General features: G+C 37.0%; 1 pseudogene; it reads left to right on the top strand.

The window, feature by feature from the left end:
• The first annotated feature begins 4,849 nt into the window (after positions 1-4,849).
• LOC110586095 lies at positions 4,850-5,665 on the top strand (annotated as a pseudogene).
• The last annotated feature ends 693 nt before the right edge of the window (positions 5,666-6,358 follow it).

Here is a 6,358-nt window from a genome sequence, read left to right as displayed (position 1 = left end):
CTCTGAAAAACAAACTGAGGGTTCTAGAGGGGAGAGGGGTGGGAGGATGGGTTAGCCTGGTGATGGGTATTGAGGAGGGCACGTTCTGCATGGAGCACTGGGTGTTATGCACAATGAATCATGGAACACTACATCTAAAACTAATGATGTAATGTATGGGGATTAACATAACAAAAAATTAAAAAAAAAAAAAAACAACACCCATGCTGCTCCATAGCATTCCTCAGGGGGAGATCAAGACCCTTGGAGGCCTGAAAAGATTTGTGTCTCCTTCCCCACTCCCATAAGCAATATTAAATGATAAAGGATCTTGTATGCCAAGGAGTTGGATTGAAAATTGAGAGGGAGGCAAACCATAAGAGATGCTGAACTCTAGGAAACAAACTGAGGGCTGCTGGAGGGGAGGTGGGGGGAGGGATAATTGGGTGATGGGCATTAAGGAGGGCACTTGATGTAGTGACTACTGGGTGTTATATGCAACTGATGAATCACTAAATTCTACCTCTGAAACTAATAAAAAAAAAAGTTAAAAGTGGAACTACCCTAAGATCCAGCAACTGCACTAGGTACTTACCCAAATAATACAAAAATTCTGATTTGAAGGGATACATGTACCCCAATGTTTATTGCAGTGTTATCAACAATAGCCAAATTATGGAAGAGGTCCAAATGTCCACCAACTGATGAATGGATGAAGAAGATGTGGTCTACACACATGCACATGCACACGTACTGGAATATTACTCAGCCATAAAAAAGAATGAAATCTTGCCATTTGCCATGATGTGAATGGATCTAGAGAGTATTATGCTAAGTGAAGTCAGTCAGAGAAAGACAAATACCATATGATTTCACTCATATGTGGAATTTAAGAAACAAAACAAATGAACATCGGGGGTAAAAAAGAGAGGCAAACCAAGAAATAGACTCTTAACTATAGAGAACAACTGATGGTTACCAGAGGGAAGGTGGGTGGGAGGAATGGGTTAAATAGGTGATGGGTATTAAGGAGGGTACTTGTGAGTACTGGGTGTTGTATATAAGTGTTGAATCACTAAATTCTGCACCTGAAACGAATATTTCACTCTATGTTAACTAGAATTTAAATAAAAACTTGAGGAGAAAAATTAGGACTTCTCAGTAGGCTTTGCTTTATCTGTATTTTCATGGTCACTCTTTATTATTTTGATAGCTCAGATGACCATTTAATATGACATTGCTTATATCTTAACACATTTAGCAGGTACTTGTATTCTTAGGACTTTTTTGTTTTGAAGACAATTTTTTTTCTCTATAAAAAAACAATTATTTTCAAAGAGAACTGCTTTCAAAGTTTCATTTATGTTGGTACATTAGAGAGCCTTAAACAAAACCTGTAATTATATAGTAATTGAGTTAACTATTTGTAGAAATTTATCAATTTAGTCTTATTTAATTTAGTCATTTACATTTTGCCAGTTCTCGTGTCAGACTCCTTCTCCAATATCAGCATTGTTCTGAACTATGGATGGATTGCTTGATCACCTTTATTGTTTAAATAAAAAGAGGCATTTTCTCTTATGGAAATTTTCTTTCTTTATACTTTGTGCAATTAAGTCAGAATTGTGGAGTTGAGGGTAGCCAAAGAGAATGTTAGGGAAATCTAAGCCCTGCCTGCCAACCAGACTCCTGATGACTTTCACATCTGGTTCTATTTGTGGAAATGGCCTTAGCATTTCCACAAATACTTATTTGCTCCTTTTATTGCTCTCACTAAATTCTGTTCAATGTCTTGCCAGTTTATGACCATTCAACTCTATCTCTCTTATCTGACCCCACCAACATTCTTTGGAATTGAAGCTGAAGTCCAGCTGCACTTGATGCTCTAATTTTTTTCCCCACCCTCTGCTTCTTCTATCTCTGTCCAATACCCACCTGTTACTCAGAACTCTCTGGACCCCATACAAGGCGATTGCTCACTCAAAGAACACACTGGTTGGACTTCCAGTTTTCTCCTTGATGGGAAAATCCAGCATATTTTTCCTGTAAGAAAGAGCTATGTTCCAGAATTATTTTTCCCAAGAATTATCTGCAATTTATCTTACCCATTCTTATACATTTGTGGCACACCTTTTGTTGACTGGCAAGCATCATTTCAGCCACCTTGTGTTGACTGTCAGAGAACCTGCCACCTTTTCAGTAAGAATAGTGGCAGCAGTATTTGGGGACATTTCATGCACAGCTGTTGGGTTAGTGGGTCATTGACCTTCTAAATATTTAGCATTTTCATAGTGAAAATTATTTTCACTCCTCTTCTCCAACCCAACTTGTGTTTCTCTAAGCTCAAACAACCTGTCCCAAACTAGAATGAAGTCTCAGTTCCACCATAGATTCTCTGCTGTTGACTAGGAAATGTCCTTTTTGAGGAGATTCAGTGGGATATGACCAAAACCTCAGCCTTCCTTTTTATAATATTTAAGGGATACCTGGGCAAAAAGAAAAGAGTACTACCTATATCTTGCCATCAGCTTTTTCTTAGCTATGAATAGTTTAATGGGTTTTCCTGGAAAATTCTCTTATAAACCAAAGTTCAACCTCATCTGATTATAGAGAGCTGTAGATATTATGATGATCATGGTTTATATACACAGAGGATCCAGCAATGTCAATTTCAGTCTCTAGATCCTTCATTTCCTAAAACCACAGGTCAGAAATATGTATATGGGCCCATCTTTTGAAGCATCTAAGCATGTAGTCCTTTATTATCTAATAATTATTTTTATTACTATCATCTTTCATGAGTAAAATTTTCATGCACAAAATCCTCAAGGGCAAAGTATCAGTATGAGAAGTTTGTGGCAAAGCTTAATTCAATTTCCATCACAATCCTGGTAAAGCATGTCTGCTTCTTTAGCCTAAGGGAAGATGAATCATTTTACAAAGATTAAAGTTAATTTTTCTAAATGACTGCTTTTTTTGAGTCATTAAAGACAGTCCCTGGCTGCTTACTAATCCCCAGTCTGTGCCTTCTTTTTGCAACATTCCTCAGTGCTTTCTTCATCACTGACATTGTTTCTCCTGATTCAGGAGGACTCCATCTTCATTAAGTGGCTTCCTAAATTATGCATTCACTCAACAAATACTTACTGAGAGTCTATAATTGCCAGGTGATGTACTAGGTGACCAGATACTGTCCCTGTTGTCAAGAGACAGATGTAAAAAAAAGGAAATAGACAAAGAAAATCACTTAAAGTTTTTTTAAGTATTAAGGAAACAAAGGGTTGGGAAAGAAAAAGTAGGGGGTTCAGGGAGGGAGCTAGTTTAGGAATAGCCTCTAAAGGTAGAGGGAGGTAGCCATTTGAAGGATGGGAGGGAAAATATTTCAGATTGAGGAGGTAGCACATGTAACACCCCCAAGTCAGAAGAGACTAATGTGTGTGAGAAAGGGAAAACAGATTTGAATGGCTGCAGGGAAGTCAGGAAGGGAGAGTCACTGGAGAGATGGGCAGGAGGCAGGGGCTCAGAATGAGAGGGACAAATTCTACATGGATTATTGAGGTCTGGTTATCCAGAAAGTAGCCCACCAACTATGGAGACTATCAAACAAATCATCCAGAATTGTTTGTTTTTAACCTAGGCCCAGAACAGCTCTTAGTGGTCCTGTAGAGATAAGTCTTTTGGGGAAAGCAGGACATTGGGTTTTCATCCTCACTGCTCTGAGAAGCCAACACATCGGTTTACATAGGGGAAGGAGTGAGATAGTTTGATCAATGTTTTAAGATCATTCTTGCTGTTTGGTGGAGAATTAGACCGAAGGAGGGTGGGAATAGTGGTAAAAAAGAATAAAAGTAGGCTTAATTTCCCTGTATTTTGATATTTCACTTCTTTAAAGGATCTTGATTCTCCCATTTTGTGTTTTAGATAACAAGAGAAAGTAGAAAGGAGGACAGTGTCCTCCTAGCTTTCCTTGGTGCCACCTCTCTCTTCTTTCCTTCCTTCCTTCTTTCTTCTCTTAGTGAGCAGGAGTTGTGGATACACAACATTTGTCATACTTGTCAACACTCTGCTGAGTATTAAGCTAAAATAAATATTTAGAAAACTTTGTTCCTAAATTGCAATTAGACTGTGTATAACCAAGATATTAAGAGGATGAAATTTTATTTGCAAATTGAGTAGATAAAAACATATTTCTTTGGGGCACCTGGCTGGCTCAGTCAGTAGAGTATGTGACTCTTGATCTCTAGGTCATGAGTTCAGGCCCCACACTGGGGGTAGAGATTACATAAAAAAAATAAAATCTCAAAAAAATACACACACATACACATATTTATTTCTTTGGCTTCAGGGGTGGGTTGTGGAGTAGAGTACAGCCCCATTTCCCCAGTCAGAGGATCTCTCAACCCTACCTCCCCTGGGGTCTTTCAAGGGTTAGTGTGGGTTTTCTGCAGTGGTGAGAGGGAAGAGAGGACTCTTCCCTCTGTTTTTTTTTCTTTTTCACAGGAAATTTGATGCCTTTGTTTGAGGAAACAAACTTAAGCCTTACAGGGTCTGTTTGCTACTTAAACTGAAATGATACACACAGGCATAAATTTATCTGTGCCTGTGTTTTTTCCTCAGGTCTGAATGGTCATTGATTCTAGTTACACAGTTTTTAGGGTTTAGGGAACTGTGACAGATCTAATTATGTTTTTTGAGTCAAGATTTCAGTTATATTTCTTTTCATTATAAAGCTGGAGTAGTGAAATTAAAGAATTCCTGAAGAATTCCACAACTGTTATTCTCCTGCCCCCCTTATGGCAGATCTGAGGCTATTTTGATAGATAAAAACAAATAGAGAGTCTTGTTTATATTAAAGATGCTAACTAATTAATTTGTCCAGAAATTACTAGTAGTCACCTTTGGACCAACACAGTTTTATTTAGGAAGAACCCAACATTTCATTTTCAAGGTAGAAAGTCGATCTGATTCAGCTGTGATTTTACCTAATGTGCCACCGGCCTGTGCCAATCCACCATCTCCCCATACAAGAAGTTCAAGAAAACAAGGATGAATATCTTAATTCTTCTAGTGGAGCTATTCTATATTTCTAGCCTATGAGTGCGACACTTAGAGGATGATTAAGAAAAACTAGATCTTCATTAAATTCCTGTTACAGTGTAGTAAGACATCTTAAAGTAGAGAATGAAGATGATCAGACTTTTTCAGAGAAACCAGCATCTTCAACAGAAGAAAACTGGAATTTCAAGAAAATTTTAAACACATTGACAGCCAGTTTGAAGAAAATACATATTTGGAAAATACCTTCAATAATATCAGTATATGTGACCCTAAATCACTTGATACTGGGTCATGCAGTGATCTCCAAAGTGACTTTGAGAATGAAGATCTTCCCAAACAAGGATTAAATGAAGAAAAAGCAAAATTGGTGAAGCAGATTCAGAAGAAAGAAGACCTTCTTCAGAGGTGAAAACTGGTCAAAATGTACAGGTCAGAGAATGACCTGTCTCAATTACAGTTGTTAATAAAGAAATGGAGAATCTGTAGCCAGCTGTTGCATTATGAGTTGCAACCAGCTATGTTTAAGGAGAACAAGAAACTCAGCCTGACTCAGTTGATAGACCACTGTGGGTTAGATGATAAATTGCTACACTATAATAGAAATGAAGAATAATTTATGGGTGCTTAATTCATAATTTTTTCTCCAGAATATTTTTGAGAATGGCAACTTAAAAGATACTTAAAACATTTTAAAAGGAAGATAGAAACCATTAGGACTTGCAGAAAGGTATCTTAATGAACATCAGTTTAGGGCACTCTGTTATATAAATATAAACTAAGTTCTAAAGTGAAAATTTAACATTTTGAATAAATTTGCCAAAGAAAACTTGATATTTAAAGAAATGTGAAAAAAATTAAATCATGTTTAAAAAATATTTTGGGCATCTCTGGAAGTCAGTTTTAATACAATGTTTTGTTAAAAAAAAAAGTTTTATTTTATACCACCTCACACTGGTCAGATGGATAAAATTAACAACTCAGTTAACAACAGATGGCGAGGATGTGGAGAAAGGGGAACCCTCTTACACTGTTGGTGGGAATGCAAGTTGGTATAGCCACTTTGGAAAACAGTGCGGAGGTTCCTCAAAAATTTAAAAATAGAGCTACTCTATGACCCAGCAATTGCACTACTAGGTATTTATCCAAAGGATACAAACAATGATTCAAAGGGGCACATGCACCCCAATGTTTATAGCAGCAATGTCCACAATAGCCAAACTACGGAAAGAGTCCAGATGTCCATCAACAAATGAATGGATAAAGAAGATGTGGTATATATATATATATATATATATATATATATATATATATATATATATAT

The sequence above is a fragment of the Neomonachus schauinslandi genome, chromosome 11, assembly GCF_002201575.2.
Source record: "Neomonachus schauinslandi chromosome 11, ASM220157v2, whole genome shotgun sequence".
Taxonomy (NCBI): Eukaryota; Metazoa; Chordata; class Mammalia; order Carnivora; family Phocidae; genus Neomonachus; species Neomonachus schauinslandi.
This window is presented reverse-complemented; position numbering and strand designations above follow the sequence as displayed.